The sequence below is a fragment of the Salvelinus sp. IW2-2015 genome, linkage group LG10 (genome assembly GCF_002910315.2).
Source record: "Salvelinus sp. IW2-2015 linkage group LG10, ASM291031v2, whole genome shotgun sequence".
Lineage (NCBI taxonomy): Eukaryota > Metazoa > Chordata > Actinopteri > Salmoniformes > Salmonidae > Salvelinus > Salvelinus sp. IW2-2015.
In genome coordinates, this window is record NC_036850.1 from 5,123,839 (window position 1) to 5,142,233 (window position 18,395).

General features: G+C 43.7%; 1 pseudogene; it reads right to left on the bottom strand.

Moving 5' to 3' along the window:
• Window positions 1-1,445: 1,445 nt before the first annotated feature.
• LOC139028291 (ras association domain-containing protein 7-like) lies at window positions 1,446-4,494 on the bottom strand (annotated as a pseudogene).
• Between the last annotated feature and the right edge of the window lie 13,901 nt (window positions 4,495-18,395).

Here is an 18,395-nt window from a genome sequence, read left to right on the forward strand (position 1 = left end):
CGCAGGTACTCAGTCCCAGATGTCTGATTCATAGCCTCCGCTCTCGCTCTGATGTCCTGGAACACCGCCTCAGCTTCTGCTTGACCCCAGTTGTCATAGATCACTAAATCAACCCAACCAACAGGTGGTGCCGATCCCAGACAAGCCCCCAGAAATATTTTGATGTATAGCATTTACTTTGTACTTGTACTTTTACTCAAGTATAACTATTTAGTACTTTTTCCACCACAATCCTTAAGTACATTTAGACTTTTACTCAAGTAGTATTTTGCTGGGTGACCAACTTTTTTTCTATGAAGGTATCTTTACTTTTACTCAAGTATGACCATTTGAGTACTTTTTCCACCACTAAGTGTTCATGAGTTATGAACATTATGAAATGCCAAAGTCAACATCGAACATCAAGCTAACTTCACCACGGTGCTTTGGTGATGGAAGGGGGAAGTTACCCGCATGACTTGATGATCAGTAAACAGCTGTGGACTTTTTTGGGAGAGTCACATCCCTAATGTCCTGTGTTGGTCAGGGTATTAGGGATGTCCCCATAGGAGCACATTGTTTTCTAAGAGTTTAGGCCTTCATGAAATGTTGCACTGTGTCAATCAATTCATGTCCAGTAAAAAAAAAATAAAAAAAAATAAACTGAGATACATTAAGTCATTTTTATTGCAAAGGGAGAACATCTTTAGAAAATGAATATTTCATCAACTATTTTAAAGTTATAGATACAGTAATACCAGAATGTTGCATTTAGTGTGTTTAAAAGTCAAGAAATCCTCTGGCTGTAGATTACACACACACACACACACAACATGTCTTTCTATACCGTTGAGGACTTTTTGGGAACTAACAATTGCTTCCCATTCAAAATCCTATTTCCCCTAACCCTTACCTCAACACTAACCTTAACCCTAACCTGAACCCCTAAACCTAACCCTAAACCCATCCACTAACCCCTAACCCTAGCCCTGATTTTAACCCTAAACCTAAAATAGCCCTTTATACAAGTGAGGACCTTTTTTTCTCTTCTGATTTTTGTTGGTTTACTATTCTTGCGAAGACTTTGGTACTCACAAGTATAGTAAAACATGTCCACACACACACGCGCACACACACAAACACAGAGTGCAATTGGAGAGTCACCCAGATGCTCCCATGAGGTTTTTCGCTGAGTCAGCAAGTGACATGTCCGGCTCTGCTTTGTGCTGCAGCCAGCTGTGTAGCTCCTCCCTCAGAGTCCTGGGACCTCTTCCGGCTAAACCCATTGGGAATAGGTTAGACAGGAATAAATGTGTCAAACAGTTTTGCGTGACACCAACGAAACATATTAGCATACCGTCTAGCATACAGTCACGGTGTCAGTCCGGTCGTCCTCCAGTAGTCTTGCTATGCAGAGGTAAGGCGTGGCGATGGAGGTGGGGATGTGTCTGGTCGGGAGGGGGTTGTCAGAGTAAGAGGGGGTAGGGGGGAACACCCGTCTGCAGGATGAATTGCTGCAGGTTACTTCTTGTTCAGCTCCTCCAGCACCTGACACCTCTCCTGGAGGGAAGGGACAAGATGTCATTTATATTTCTCTGTCAAACATCGACAATTTCATGTAAACGTGATTGTTAAAGGGCAGTGCAGTTAAAAACAAGATTTCCCTGGTTGTTTTATGATATTTCCACACTATGAGGCTCAAAATAACACTGAGAATTATTATGATAACGTAATAGGATCTCATCTGATACTAGTCTGGTTCGTAGCCATATGGGGGCGGAATAAAACAAAGATTCGGTGGAGGATGAGCATCCAAAAAACTCATAAGGACCAGTTTCCCAGACACAGATTAAGTCCTGCACTAAAAAGCATGCTCAATGGAAAATGTCAGTTGAAAAAACGTTTTAGTCCAGGACTAGGCTTAAMCTGTCTGGGAAACCGGCCCATAAGGAAGCMTAGGGAAAGGCAGCGGTTCTAATATTAACACAGGAAGCCAAAGGCAAGTTTCCATCTCTGGGTAGACATCACAGGTGATTCTACAGGTGTCCTCTCAAGTTCAATAACTCKTCTTCATTGCTCACCTGCTACGACAGGATACAGTTAACCCCCAGGCTGCCGAGTTATACAATGTACTGCCTCTGGGTTTATAGTGTCAGATATACAGAATAACCCCCAAACAAGTTCTAAAGAACATGACGCAACCATCTTCGAACAAAGCTCTTTTATACTGAATATCCTAGGTTGTTTAGCAGTGAGTTTGACTTTGTCAGTTATTCTGTGTCATTGAACACAATGAATGGATTATAGTRTGATTGCTACATATACTGTTAGAAAAAAAGGTGCTATTTAGAGCCTAAAAGGGTTCTTCGGCAAAAGGGTTCTACCTGAAACCAAAAAGGGGTCTCCTATGGGGACAGCCGAAGTACCCTTTAGGAACCCTTTTTTTCTAAGAATGTAGGCTAGTAATCTCTGATCTAATACAATTGGACAGGTTAGAGTTTCTACATAAGAGGGGTTCATTTGTCGAGACAAGGGAAATGGTTCAATTCCCATTGGGATCTTCATTAACATACGGCATGCGGCATCCACTAGACTGTAATTCTGCAATGCTTTCTTCGTTTCTGTCAATGACACGTCTAGCTCCACGCCCCTTCTGATGCCGATTGTGTAGCTCCTCCCTCAGTGCGCCCATGGCCTCCTCTGGCTGCGGAGTGCCCGGATGAGAGCTCCGTCTCTGGGCCTCGACACAAAAGTCCTGCCCCAGCCTGAATGAATGGGTCTGGAGGWCGTTGAGCCGGAAGCTGTATTCATCCATAGAGGCATAGAGTTGGCGCAGACGTCCCTGGATATCTATACGGCCAATACAAATCTGTGTTAGTGCCTGGATGGTCCTACTGTATATGAGTGTAGGCCTACATATTCCTAGGTTACATACATTATTGCTGCATAAATGACTTGTGTATAGGAGATGTGTAACTTATAATGATATCCTAGGATATGTTTTCTAAATTGCCCCTGAGGGGATTGATAGGTGTATTGAAGTGACTGGAATTTAATGGACTACATACCCTGCTCCTTGTCCTTCTCTCGCTGCATCTGCTCCTCACAGTACTCCACATGCATCAGCTCTGCCCCATTCTGTCTCAGCCTCGTCTCCAGCACATCCAGCTCCTCTCCTAGGCCTGGAGTCAGGCCTGGGAGAGGAGTTGCATGCCTCCCCATCTCCCACAKCTCTGTCTCCCTTTCCAAAGCCACCAGCTGGGCCTCCAGGTCCTGTAGCATCTCCTGCTGCTGCAGCACCTGCCTGAAGACCTCCTTCTTGGACGGGTCGGACTTGTTAGCATTAGTCCTTCTGGGGATTGTAGAAGGACCAAGGTTGAAAGTGAGGGCCTTCTTCGACTCTTGGCATCTGGGGGGCACGGGTGTAGGGTGCCTGGGCAAAGGGTGGACCCTATCCAGGGTGGGTCTGTTAAGTCCGTCAGTGCTGAAGGGGCCTGTACGACACAAGATGAATTGGACCTTGATGGCCAGCTGACCCAGATAGGACAGAGACCCTAAGGGACAGTCATCAGCCACAAGCTGCCTCTCTGTGCCTCGTAGCTTCTGGATGAGAACAGAGCGACCCGTCTGACCTGTATAAAAGACACACCAAGACAGGAGTGAGATTGGAGGAAATTACAAAGGAAATTACATCAGACAGAGACTGACCAATAGCCTGTGTGAGGGCGATGACCACATCCTGACAGGGAGTCTCCAGTGATAGGCCACACGCTGGACAGACGGGCGGCTCAGGCGACGCTGGATAGACGGGCGGCTCAGGCGACGCTGGACAGACGGGCGGCTCAGGCGACGCTGGACAGACGGGCGGCTCAGGCGACGCTGGACAGACGGGGTGCACCTGTAGTGAGGAGACAGAGAGACAGCCTGGTGCYGGGGGCTGCCACCGGAGGGCTGGTGCGTGGAGGTGGCACRGGATAGAGCGGACCATGGAGGCGCACTGCAGGTCTTGAGCACCGAACCTGCCCAACCCTACCTGGCTGAATGCTCCCRGTAGCCAGGCCAGTGGCTACAGTGCCAGGCCGCACTGGGCTGTGCTGGCGAACCGGGGACACCATGCGTAGGGCCGGTGCCATGTACCCCGGCCCGAGGAGACGCACTGGAGACCAGATGCGTTGAGCCGGCTTCATGGCACCTGGCTCGATGCCCACTCTAGRCCGGCCGATACTAYGCGCTGCTACGTACCGCACCGGGCTATGCCTGCTCTCCAGGGACACCGTGCGCCTCACGGAATAACATGGTGCCTGCCCGGTCCCTCTCTCTCCAATGTAAGCACGGGGAGTTGGCTCAGCCACACTCCCCGTGTGTCCCCCCCAATACATTTTTGGGGCTGCCTCTCTGGCTTCCAGCCGCGCTTACGTGCAGCCTCCTCATTCCACCGCCTCTCCGCTTTCGCTGCCTCCAGCTCAGCTTTGGGGCGGCGATATTCACCAACCTGAGTCCAAGGTCCCTTGCCATCCAGAATCTCCTCCCAGGTCCAGGAGTCCTCCAATCGCTGCTGCTGCTGCTGCCCGTTACCACGCTGCTTGGTCCTTTTTTGATGGGTGGTTCTGTAACTTGTCGTCTGGAGGAGAAGAGGACCAAGGTGCAGCGTGGTAATTGTTCATCTTGTTTAATGAAGGTGAACACTCAAAATACAAAAACAACAAATGTGAAAAACCGAAACAGTACTGTCTGGTGCAGACACACAAAGACAGAAAACAACCACCCACAAAACKCAACACAAAACAGGCTACCTAAATATGGTTCCCAGTCAGAGACAATGACTAACACCTGCCTCTGATTGAGAACCATATCAGGCCAAACACAGAAATAGAAAAACATAGATAAACAAACATAGACTGCCCACCCCAACTCACGCCCTGACCATACTAAATAAAGACAAAAATAAAGGAAATAAAGGTCAGAACGTGACAATTCTATAATATGTTAACTCTTGCAGGGCTGTTTTGCATTCTTCCTACAATGACTTTCACAAAGATATCCTATTAAATTAGTATTTAATAGGATAAGCCTTAAAAGCCATAAAAACAAAGAGCTGTCTTAAAAAAGTGACAGACTAGCATAAAAAATAATAACAACTGCAGATCCTAATGTGATATTGGGCGTTAGTGCCTTTATTTGACCACTAGAGGGCAGCCTCAAGGCTAAATCTGGGGGAAGTGTTTTCATTCTGACACACACATTCCAGGCTTCGTTGTTGTGTATAATACGATCCTCCAGAAACCCTGATGGTGATTAGCAACTCTCCAGGTGTCCCAAGCCAACTGACCCAAAGCAACCCCAGCACTCACAACAAACAAATAGAGGCAAAGACACACAAACACAKACACTCACACAGAKAAWWWTKWCACACWCAAWATAGAATGGACGCTCATTGTAAGTMTAATATTAATATGGCATGGAATTATAGTAAATGCAGTTGGACTTGAATGGTTTAAATTCTGGAATGAGCACATTAGAAACTCAAGTAAGGACAACCGTGTCACTCCTTCTATTGAGTAGTCATTGAAGTGGCTCTGAACCAGAAATCAATCAATACCAATCAACATGCATTGAGAGAGAAAGACACAGGAGAGAGGAGACGGCTGAACAGAGGACTGTAATGTTGGAGAAGATGGCAGGGGAGATGTAGAAGAGGGAGGTGGCGATGGAGAAGAGGGAAGTGGAAGTTGGGAGAGGAGAAGAGGGAGTTAGAGGTTGGGAGGAGAGAGGAGGAGATGGAAAAGAAGAAGGGGAGATGGAGAAGAGGGAGTGGGGAGTGGGGGTTGGGGTTGGCAAAGAGAGGAGGAGATTACAGAGGAACGGCAGCAGCTGAGCGACACAGCGAGAACACTGAGAGAGAGGAGCGTAGTTAGGGGGAAGAAAAATGATATAACGAAGAGGGGGAAACAACTAGAATATTGAAAGATGGATATGGAGAAGGAGAAGATGAGTAGGTGGGGCAGGAGAGAACGTTGCAGGTATGGATTGCCATGGATGCCATTGACCGTCTGAGGCAGAGGCTCATAGAGAAGGAAAGAGAGATGAGGTAGTACAGATGGTAGACAGTTGCTGTAGGACTCCATAGCCCCTCACCTTTGACCTTAACATGAACTCMATTTCTTCTATCTCTTGTTTTGACWTCAGGGTTTGGCCCCAAGGGGTCCTCTTTTCACTGGYAGCCATAAAAACAAAGAGATGTCTTAAATGAGTGACAAGCTAGCATAAAAAAAAAATTCAAACAACTGCAGATCCTAATGTGATTGGGCGTTAGTGCCTTTATTTGACCACCGGAGGGCAGCCTCTTATAGACTGACGCACGTTGATGACAAATCAGGAATCGAATGAAAGTTCATAGAATTAAGAATTGGAATACTAATTTAATAGGATATCTATGTGAAAGTCCTTGTAGGAAGAATGCAAAGTTTATCTCAACCACTTTGGTAAACAACCCTGCTAAGAGTTAACATATTATGGAATATAAGAAATGAATCCAAAGTCATAATTTATCCATCTTTAAAAAAAGAAAATTCGAAACATACACCTACTTTTATTGTATAATGTGTAGCCTACAACTCACTCAGCTCTAACACGTAGCGAAATAGGAGACATTACATTTTCCATTGCTCTTATTGAACCAGGGAATTGAGTAAAAGCTAGAGACTTATACTGTAATTAACTGTCAGGATAGATGATAAATATTTACTGGTGAGTTCTATCTGCAGGCGCTGTCCAGCTGGTGTGTGTGTGTGTGTGTGTGTGTGTGTGTGTGTGTGTTGTGTGTGTGTGTGTGTGTGTGTGTGTGTGTGTGTGTGTGTGTGTGTGTGTGTGTTGTGTGTGTGTGTGTGTGTGGTGTGTGTGTGTGTGTGTGTGTGTATGCTTTGGTGAAAAGAGGGGGTGGTGTCTAAATCAACAGCTTGCTTGCTCTGGTAGTTAAAACCGGGCCTTATCCTAACTTGGGATAGACATGAATGGCTCACAGAAATATCCCATTGATTCAAATGCATGATTTAGGCTGCATACATGTTTAGAATTACAAGCGTAGATCCCAAGCCAATAGATATCCACTCCCTAGTTGAAGCTACTCACTCCTGTTTCAACCTCCATAACTCTATATAACCTGGTACATACATACTTCATGCTATAATTATCTAAATGCTATAGCCTCATGGATGGCAAAACGGACTCTCTCCATTGCAGACCAGCAGGTAATCTTGGGTTTGCCCTTGATATTAGTGGGAATCAGTTCAGTTTCAATAGTTTGACCCTCACCTAGAGTGGCAGCTATGGCTAAGAGCGACAGCACATAGGTGACAYYGAGAAATGACCTGCCACCAATAGCCCAATTCCAAATCCACCCTTATCCCATACTCTGTATCCCCTAGTCACCTGTGTAGATCTGAAATGGGTGGCTACACTGATTGGTTTAAGCATGGTGGATGGACAAGGTGGATGGAGCTATTACCATATGAGAGAGAAAGAGAAAGAGAAAGAGAAAGAGAAAGAGAAAGAGAAAGAGAAAGAGAAAGAGAAAGAGAGAGAAAGAGAAAGAGAGAGAAAGAGAGAGAGAGAGAGAAAAAAAAAATAGAACCTAACAGCTCCACTACCTGACAGCCTAGTAACCCCTCACCGGGATGGCGCCCCAGGCTACACCAATCACAACAGAGAATATGAGCTCAGTGGCCAATGGGGACTCCCCGCTGCCTTTCACCTGCCACGCCATTGGATGGAAAAATCAAAATCATCACCATAATTTGTCAAAAAGAAGGAAGTGCCTCAGGTAGTCAGTTGTTCATTGGTTATATTCCATCCAAGCTTTCAGCTCAGTCAGATAGTTTATAGATTRGGATAAAGAGAGTGGGGAAGGAAAACAAGATCTCACAGTTTCCACGTAGTATGAATGAACATCTATCTTTGTACACATAAATTCTGCGTGGTTACAGGGTTAATTCTGTGTGGTCACAGCGTTWAAACAGAAACAACTGAAAGGGTGAGGTTTAGGTATTATTTCCTAGTGGTTAAGGTCAGGGCTATGGTTTGGGAATTCTTAAAAGAAAATAATCAAAAACGATGCCCTATTACCGTCAAGTATTCTRGCGGCTTYCTGTCGCCCAGTGGTTTCAACAGTGTGCTTTGGCTCTGAGTATCACAAGTTCAATCCCAGTGCTAGGCAGTTGTTTTTATTTTATTTTGTGAGCGCCGAGGAAGGCACATATCGACATTCTGGGGACCTTTTCAAACGTCCAATATTGCAGTCTATTTCTCGTGATCAATCTGGAAGGACAGCTTGTCAAGCCCCCAGTGGTTTTMAACAAAGAGCCATGGTTCAAGTGAGAGGATTTGATGGGATGCTGTGAAGGCTGGCGTGAGCTGTTTTGAYGGGTCAGGTTTGTATTCCAGGATTAAGCTCTAACAAAGGGTTTTCTAGTAGCTTTGCTGGAGCGTTTTCCGTTTGCCTTTGGGAGTGAGGAAGGTGTTGTAGTGGATGGTACTATTTGATATGTGTATCTACAATATATTATATATACCTCACAAACGACTCGTAATAAAACTATGTAATTTGCCCATTAACTGAATTATCTGACTSCATAAGATAAATAGCAATATGTGCAAGAACACTATAGCTGAGTTACAGTAATAGGCAATGAAGAAATGRCTGAGAATGGAATTCTAAATACAAGTGTATTTAATGACTTTGTAAAACGAATGGATTCACATACAAGGCATTAAGCTTAAGTTACAACACATTAACAAGCATTACAAGGCATTATTCCTAACATATATATCCTAAGGTTAACTTACAAGACAAAGCTTGAACAAAGCAATGCTTAACTAGGCCAGAGGCCTAGAAGCCTAGGGAATGAGAATTGATCATACAACTTTCCTCCATGGACTGGATACAGGACAAGAGAGAGAACAAAGGCATTTCATTCCATTTATAAAATCTGAAAGGTGTAACCTTTCAACCCAAAACCAACCATCATTGACCAATCAAGCGATACCAAGTTTCCAGTGTAACCTTACCACCAAAATMGTGATCTTAATTTGTGTGCGGATGTCACTATTATGTATGCAATTGCTCCGGCTATTGATTTAGCGTTGTCAAGGCTACAGTCTGATTTTGCAGCTGTTCAGGAAGTCCTTACGAATTTAAAGCTTTTTACTTAATACAGGCAAAACTAAATACATGCTGTTTTCAAAGTCTCGTAGAAGTATCTCAGTTGGGTGACATCTTCACTCCTTGAAGGGTTCTGTAATTGAAGAAGTCCCYGCATACAAATACCTTGGTARTTGGATAGACAATGATCTATCGTTTAAGAAACTTGAGCTTGTTAAGAAGCTTAAATATAAAGTGGGTTTCTTATATAGAAATAAAGCTTGTTTTTCTCTGGCTAGCAGGAAGCGAATTGTAGAATCAACTTTTCTACCTGTTCTTGACTGTGTGATGCCATCTATCGAAGTGCATCTGACTCTACTCTAAAARCCCTTGATTCTGTTTATCAWAACGCCCTTCGTTTATCTGACAGTTTTAATACTCATCACTGCATCCTTTACCAAAAGTTGTCTGGACCTCTTTAAAGACACGTAGATCACTTAATTACTCTCGTTTTGTTTATAAAGCCCTACTCCACACCACAAGCTTTCAACATACTTAATATCTTTGTTGAACTGTAGAATTTCGGGTTATAATACAAGGTCACAGGGTTGGTTAACAATGACGTCTCCCTTGGTGATCACAGAGTTCAGGAGATCTGCTCGTTTTATATGAGGCACCTCGTGTGTGGAATAGTCTCCAGATGGCACTTCGTTAGGATGATTTGGTGTCCCTGGGTCAATTTAGGAAATTGGTTAATGATTTTCGAAGTGACGAATGTGTTTGTTTTATTTGATTGCAATGGCTAATGTGTATATTTTTTATGTATATTTTGGTGGATTTTGTGTATAATTGCGTGTGTGCTGATGTGACTGTTGTTCCCAGGCCATGCTTGTGAATGAGACCTAAGTCTCAATATGTCTCCCTGTTCAAATAAAAGGGAAATAAAAAAAGGCCCAATCTCCACAGGGTGTCACAGTATCTTCTGTGGGGGGTGAGACCGAAAAGACAGAATTCATGAGAAGACAAAAAAAAAACTTTGCATAGAGTAATTCAGAGTTCACCCTGTACAGATACAAGTAACTACAGAAATAATACATCCATATACAGCGCCTTCGAAAAGTATTCAGACCGATTGACTTTTTCCACATTTTGTTACTTTACAGCCTTATTCTAAAAAGGATTCAATTGTCAATCTACACACAACACCCCATAATGACAAAGCAAAAACAGGTTTCGATAAATGTTTGCAATTGTATATATACGTATATACATTACCGTTCAAAAGTTTTAGAACACCTACTCATTCAAAGGTTTTTCTTTGTTCTACATTGTAGAATAATAGTGAAGACTTTCAAATATTAAGTTTATTAGAGTTATCAGCCTCAGAAATTGRAGCCGAAATAAATGCTTCGCATAGTTCAAGTAACAGACACATCTCAACATCAACTGTTCAGAGGAGACTGTGTGAATCAGGCCTTCATGGTTGAATTGCTGCAAAGAAACAACTACTAAAGGACACCAATAATAAGAAGAGACTTGCTTGGGCCAAGAAACACGAGATCAGTGAAAATTTGTCCTTTGGTCTATAGTCCAAATTTGAGATTTTTGGTTCCAACCGCTATCTGATTTTATATTTGTTTTATTTCTAAAAAAATMTACCACTTTTTCTCCCAAATTTCGTGGTATCCAATTGGTAGTTACAGTCTTGTCTTATCGCTGCAACTCCGTACGGACTCGGGAGAGGCGAAGGTCGAGAGCCGTGCGTCCTCCGAAACACAACCCAACCTAGCCGCACTGCTTCTTGACACAATGCCCACTTAACCCGGAAGTCAGCTGCACCAATGTGTCGGAGGAAACACCTTACATCTGGCGACCGTGTCAGCGCGCATTGCGCCCGTCCCGCCACAGGAGTCGCTAGTGCGCGATGGGACAAGGATATCCATGCCGGCCAAACCCTCCCCTAACCAGGACAACGCTGGGCCAATTGTGTGCCGCCCCATGGGTCTCCTGGTCACGGCCGGCTGCGACAGAGCCTGGTCTCAAACCCAGAATCTGTAGTGGAACAGCTAGCACTGCGATGCAGTGCCTTAGCCAACCTCCGTGTCTTTGTGAGACACGGTGTGGGTGAACGGATTATCTCTGCATGTGTATTTCCTACCGTAAAGCATGGAGGTGGGGGTGTTATGGTGTGTGGGTGCTTTGCTGCTGACTCTGTCTGATATTTGTTTAGAATTCAAGGAACACCTCAAGGCACACCTCTTAAGGATCCAACCCTGTTTTTAATTAAGGGCCAAACTCTGGTTTCTATACAATAAGAACAGTCTTCATAAAAAATACTATCTGGCTGGGGGATACTTCTTTCACAAATATCAAGTCGCACCTTTTGACCCATTCCACATATCTGTAGTTTGTTATGTAGAATAGAAGGGGGTATCATTGCTATAAGAGATCGTTGTATTCTTTGTAGGTCAGAGCTCTCAGTACAACTCTCAAGAGTGTTGTGCCGACCAGCCTTATTATTGCAGAYCACTTACTCTATGCTCCCTTATTAATACGTTTTGAATAAAGTAATATCCTGATTGGTGATTAACCTTGTCTCTCCTCATTATTGATTAGAATTTACACGACACCTTCCAGAAGGYCAACCATCTCTGCAGCATTCCGCCAATCAGGCCTTCTTCTTCGGGATCAGTGTCCCATCCACGGGACGATTGAGCTAATGTAGGCTAATGCGATTAGCATGAGTTTGTAACTAACAAGAAGATTTCCCAGGGCATAGACATATCTGATATTGGCAGAAAGCTTAAATTCTTGTTAATCTAACTGCACTGTCCAATTTATAGTAGCTATTACAGTGAAATAATACCATGCTATTGTTTGAGGAGAGTGCACAGTTTCGAACATGAAAAGTTATTAATAAACAAATTAGGCACATTTGGGCAGTCTTGATAAAACATTTTGAATAGAAATGGAATGGTTCACGGGATCAGTCTAAAACTTTGCACATACACTGCTGCCATCTAGTTGCCAAAATCTGAATTGCAGCTGGGCTGGAATAATACATTATGGCCTTTCTCTTGCATTTCAAAGATGATGGTACAAAAAAAAATACAATAGAACGGTTGGTTTTCTCTTTGTATTATCTTTTACCAGATCTATTGTGTTATATTCTACTACATTCCTTTCACATTTCCACAAACTTCAAAGTGTTTCCTTTCAAATGGTACCAAGAATATGCATATCCTTGATTCAGGGCCTGAGTTACAGGCAGTTAGATTTGGGTATGTCATTCTAGGCGACAATTTAAAAACAGGGGTGGATCCTTAAGACAAAGTTCCTCTCATCGTTATCCATACCCGAGCCATCTCTCCCGGGTACCTTACATTACGCAAACAGCAACTCATTCTATGAAATGCATGCTGTAGGTTTTATCAGCATTAAATCAATTGTCAGCTCCAGATAGCCCTACCTCGAGTAAAACCCATGTCCTTCACCACACGCCTCCAGCTGCAGGGAGCTGGAGTAGAACCCATCCCTTTACAAAAAACACAGCCTTAGTAGAACATAAATGTCTTACTATTTGTTAAGTATATATAATTGTTAACTATTAATATTAAACAAAGTAGGTAAACATGTTACATTTTAATTTTCCTTTCTGAAAAGTTCTCCCATCTCCACAGAGGAACTCTGGAGCTCTGTCAGAGTAACTATCAGGTTCTTGGTTACCTCCCTGATCACGGCCCTTCTCCCCCGACTGCTCAGTTTGGCCGGGCAGTCAGCTCRAGGAAGAGCCTTGGTGGTTCCAAACTTCTTCCATTTTAGAACGACGGAGGCCACTGTGTTCAATGCTGTAGACATTTTTTTGTACCCTTCCCCAGATCTGTGCCTCGACACAATCCTGTCTTGGAGCTTTTTGCTCTGACATACACTGTCAACTGTGGGACCTTATATAGACAGGTGTGTCMTTCCAAATCATGTCCAATCATTTGAATTTACCACAGGTGGACTTCAATCAAGTTCTAGAAACATCTCAAGGTATGATCAATGGAAACAAGATGCACCTGAGCTCAAATTCGAGTCTCATAACAAAGGGTCTATGTGAATATTAAGGTATTTTTATTTTTTATTTTTATTTTTTGCAAAAATGTCTAATAACCTGTTTTTGCTTTGTCATTATAGGGTATTGTGTGTAGATTGCAGAGAATTGTTCAATTTCATCCATTTTAGAATAAGGCTGTAACTTAACAAAATGCAGAAAATTCCAGGGGTCTGGAATACTTTCCGGATGCACTGTTGATAGCATCAGAGTTATCCTCAGTCAAAAGTTTCAGATAGATACCAAGCATGGATACTATAGAATTATTCTATCAAACATTCAATAGTCAGTCCTCTGGATACTGTAACAGAGAGATACATGTTAGACGCTCAGAGGAGGAAGGGCTGACTAGTCCTTGGGCATTGTTCTTTGTGCTTTCCTTGTGTTCCTGGACCATTTGCCATGCAGATCCAGGTAACAGAGAAGACATAAATTAGGGCCGAGCCTACAGTGTTAGCCAGAAAGACGTGGAGAGATTGGAAAAGGAATACAGACAGGTGTGTTTGCAATTCTGTGTTCTCTCAGACATGCCAATCATGGTTGAAGTACTCACGTGCACGCACATAGGCATGGAACCACACACTCTCTCGCTCTCTCTCTCTCACGCGCACGCACGCACACGCACACACACACACACACACACACACACAATAATCACCCCAACATACCCTGTAGGACACAGGGGCACAGGTAACCAACCACCAGTCTCTTTTCAAAACAACCGTGTGAATTGTCTGAATTCTAATGCACATAGACAGAAGGGGGAAGGGACGCGGTTGCAAACGACCCACTGACAGACGCAGACAAAGAAGGGGAAAAGAACAGCAAGAGGAGAAGAGAAATCAGTCCAATGTTGTAGTACATGATTTGTAATTATTGTGTGTTGTAAATGTAATCGCGGTCATCTGGTCTGAATATCTTTGCAATGCGGCATTCTCCATTAGCACTGTGTAATTACCAATGCGCTGCAGAAAGACTTACGACTACATTCTCTGCTTGAWAGCTAACAATTTGTGCCGTAAACAGCTATTATTTACATGACAGCCCACCAAGTGATAACAAGGAAACACTTGTTTTTCCCTTCTTGGTTRGTGTTCCCTCGTTCAGTCTCTTTTGGCCCATATTCATGAAGAATCTATGAGTAGGAGTGCTGATCTACAATCAGGTCCCCCCCCGTTTCATTCATTATAATCTAAACGGCAAATCCTAGGTCAGAACTCCTTTATTCAGGTTAGCTAGTCTTATTGAGATAAACTCTATTCTTTAAGAGACACCTAGGTACTGTATACAGTACTGTAAGTATACTTGACCTAAGCAGAAGTGAGAAACTCCAGTCCACTCCTAGTAGATGGTATTGTAGTCTCTGACAGTTCTCTCCAACAGTCTACCTTCTCAGCAGTAAATGATTAGACTTGGTTAGCCAGGTGAGTCGTGCATTTTCTGGCGGATCGATAACTTCCAACTCATCAATGAAGTGCTGTGGGGAGTAGAAAAGCAGAATCAGGTGGACCTAAGAGACCAGACTGGGTATTGTTGGTTTTCCCCAAGCAGACAGAACCTCTGTATATGTGTTAGACTGTTAACTAGACAAGACTCAGCAGCAGCCTACTCCTGTGTGTATCCCCTAGGCATTGGCATAGCCATATGTTACTGTTCTGAACACACACACACAAATATGTGCACACACACCTACTGTACACACTAGCAGACATGTACGTGTGAGAGCACAGACACATGCATCCACACCCACAGGCGTGTGAAAACACTCTTCACACAAACACACACACACAACACACACACAACACACACACACACACACACACCCAAACACCAGCACACCAACACACACACACACACACAACACACCACACACACCACACACACACACACACACACACACACCACACACCCACAACATCACCACACACACACACACACACACACACACACACACACACACAGACACACACACACACAACAACACACGTGATCTGCGATGTGTGGATGTGTCCATGAGGAGGTGGGATGTGTGACATGCAGCTGTATTGTGTTAAGGGCAAAGCTTCGTTGAGTTGACGGAGACTGGCGAAACACACAGGATGACCCACTCTTTAAAAAAAGTGCTATCTAGAACCTAAAAGGTGCTTCGGCTGTCCCCATAGGAAAACCCCTTTTTGGTCAGGTAGAAACCCTTTTGGTTCCAAGTCAACCATTTGTTTTCCATGTACCAAAAGGTTACCTGGAACCAAAAGGGTCAGCCGAAAACCCTTTTGAACCCTGTTTTTCTAAGTGTCTGAACTTCTCCTCTCGTTGTGCTTAAGTAAGCTCCCACCTCCTTTTGTATCACACACACACACACACACACACACACACACACACACACACACACACACACACACTCTTGTTAGGATGCTAATCTATTCCCCTGAGACCACCAGCTAAACAAAGACACCCACTGAACCATGTAAACTGTACATATAAGTAAGCCGATGTAAACAACTATTGGACCAGCAGCGCCACTGAAGGAATGAATACCTGATTTGCACTGCTTAGCACATGCTGCTATCATGATGCCCTTTCAAGGTCTGTCTGTGATTCAAATGAGTGGTTTGGTGAATGTGTTCTGTCATCACCATATAACAGATGTSTCTTCACCGTTTACTGTCAATAACAGATTTTCTTGAGCTGGCCCTTTTCGGGTTAAGACAAAACAATAAACCAATACTTACTGTGTCAGAGAGCAAAGAGAAACCCGACTTGATATCAATTCAAACACGATTCCTTGCACTTTATTTAACTAGGCAAGTCAGTTAAGAACACATTCTTACTTTGAATGACAGCCTAGGAACAGTGCCTTGTTCAGGGGCAGAACAACAGATTTCTACCTTGTCAGCTCAGGGATTTGATCTTGCAACCTTTCAGTTACTAGTCCAACACTCTAACCACTAGGCTACCTGCCGCAGTACAGTAGAAGGTTGGTCTGCCTTGTCTTGAAAATGTATGTTTGATTGACTAAGGGTCTTTGAGTGCTTTGAGTTAACCCAACCGACTTAGGTAACTCTGAAAATCACGTTGTCCCTTTTTTAGTCTGGTAAGTGATGATATGTAACAGCCTGCCTCAGGGAAACGAGTTGAAGGAGATGAAAGGAGAGAGACAGACAGAAATAGAAAGAGCATCACGAGAGAAAGACAGTCCGTCAACGAGAGGAAGAGATAGAGGGAGAAAGAGAGAGATAGGGAGAGAGATAGAGAGAGATAGAGACAGCTCAACAGTCTTGTGTACAGTTTAACAGCAGAGTCTGGGGGAAATTTTAAGAGCAGAGAGGGTTTTCCATTATTTAATTAACTTAATAGGCTGGTTCCTCGTCGGGATGGACACATGGGACGCATAAACAGCATTGTGACAATAAGATTATAACACGGTTGGATTATGTGTGTGTGTTTGTTTCAACGTTTTGATGTTTCCCAGGACTCCCAGGAAACCAGTGACGACTGTTGCTGAGTGGACAATGTTGGTTAAAGTGGGTAAAGACGCAGMAMGTCTGTGTTTTACCGAACAGTGCAAACTGACACGGGCCCTTATTCATAATCATAAAGCATCACGGAGTAGGAGTGCTGATGTAGGATCAGTTTAGCTTTTTAGATCATAATGAATGAGATGAAATGAGCAGGAGCGACCTGATCCTGGATCAGCACTGAGATGCTTTATGAATATGGGTCCAGATAGAAAGAAATAGGTCCCCAAATGAGGTGGTACTGTGGTGTTCCTATCAGAGAGGTGAGTGCTGATACCYTGTTCTGTCCTTGTCCTAATAACTGCAATGTTAGCAGGTGTTTTGGTGGGGGAATTCTCTCATTGGGGGAGCCCGGTTCACTTAACCCCTGTCTTTATTTGTGTTGAGTTGAGTTGTGTTGTGCTGTGTTGTTTCGAATTTTGCTGTGCTATGTTGTGCTTTGTTGTGTGGTGCAGTGCTGTGCTGTGATTTGTTGTGTTGTGCAGTTCTGTGTTGTGTTGTGCTGTGCTGTTCTGTGATGTGCTGTGTTGTTGTAATGTGCTGTGTTGTACTGTGTTTTGTTATTTGTCGTGTAAAACTGTGGGGAGATATTTTCTCCATTAGGCCTATAGTTCCGGCTTGAAATATGTCACTGGAGCTTGTGTTGGCCTGACAGCCACAATAGAGCTGACTAYTGCAGAAATAGACTGCAGGCTAAGCCTCCACTAGCACTAGATGCCTCTAAATGTCAGAGYCTGGAACTGATGTTTTTGCTGTGTCTAATACTGTATGTGCATACTGTGCCTCTAAACTGTCATTCATGTGGTCATGTCTCTGCTATGATCAGTCACAAGATACATTTTTGCTCACATTTTATTTACAGAGGGAATGGCCACAGAACTTTCTAGAYTAAACATGGAACTATCACCCAAACTCAAAGTGTTGTGTACTATCTAAAATGTGTCAGGCGTCATTCTGTCGTAGGCAGTCACAGTGGTTTTTAAAGCAATATTCTATTTTTGACCTCAGTTGATAATTCCTTAGCTCTTGCTCAGTAAAAAAAGTCTGTTGCTGCTCACGTATACACTCTTCGAGAAAAAAAAAAGGTGCTATCTAGAACCTAAAGGGGTTCTTCAGCTGTCCCCATAGAAGATCTTTTTGAATAACCCTTTTTGGTTCCAGATAGAACCCTTTTGGTTCCAGGTATAATTATTTTGGGTTCATGTAGATCCTTACCACAGAGGGTTCTACATGGAATCTAAAAGGGTTCTACCTGGAACCAAAAAGGGTTCTACCTGGAACCAAAAAGGGTTCTACCTGGAACCAAAAAGGGTCATCCTAGGGGGATAACTGAAGAACCCTTTTGGAACCCTTTTTTCTAAGACTGTAGAAATGACTAAAAGATGTCTGCGGGTGCTGTAGCCTGTGGGAGTTTGGCTCTGACGTGATGGCTGGAAGACTCACTGAATTGCCTCTGGTGCTAATGGCTTGTTCACACACTAATCACTAAGTGTGGGTGACGTGGGGTGGAAGGAAAGAGATGGAGGGTAGGGAGCGGAGGAAGAGATGGAGGGGAGGGGAGCGGAGGAATTGATCGAGGGAGAGAAATGGAGAGAGAGAGTGAAGGAGTGAGGGAGAGAATGGGAGGAAGGGATCGAGGGACAGAGACGAAGGGATGGAGAGACAGAGA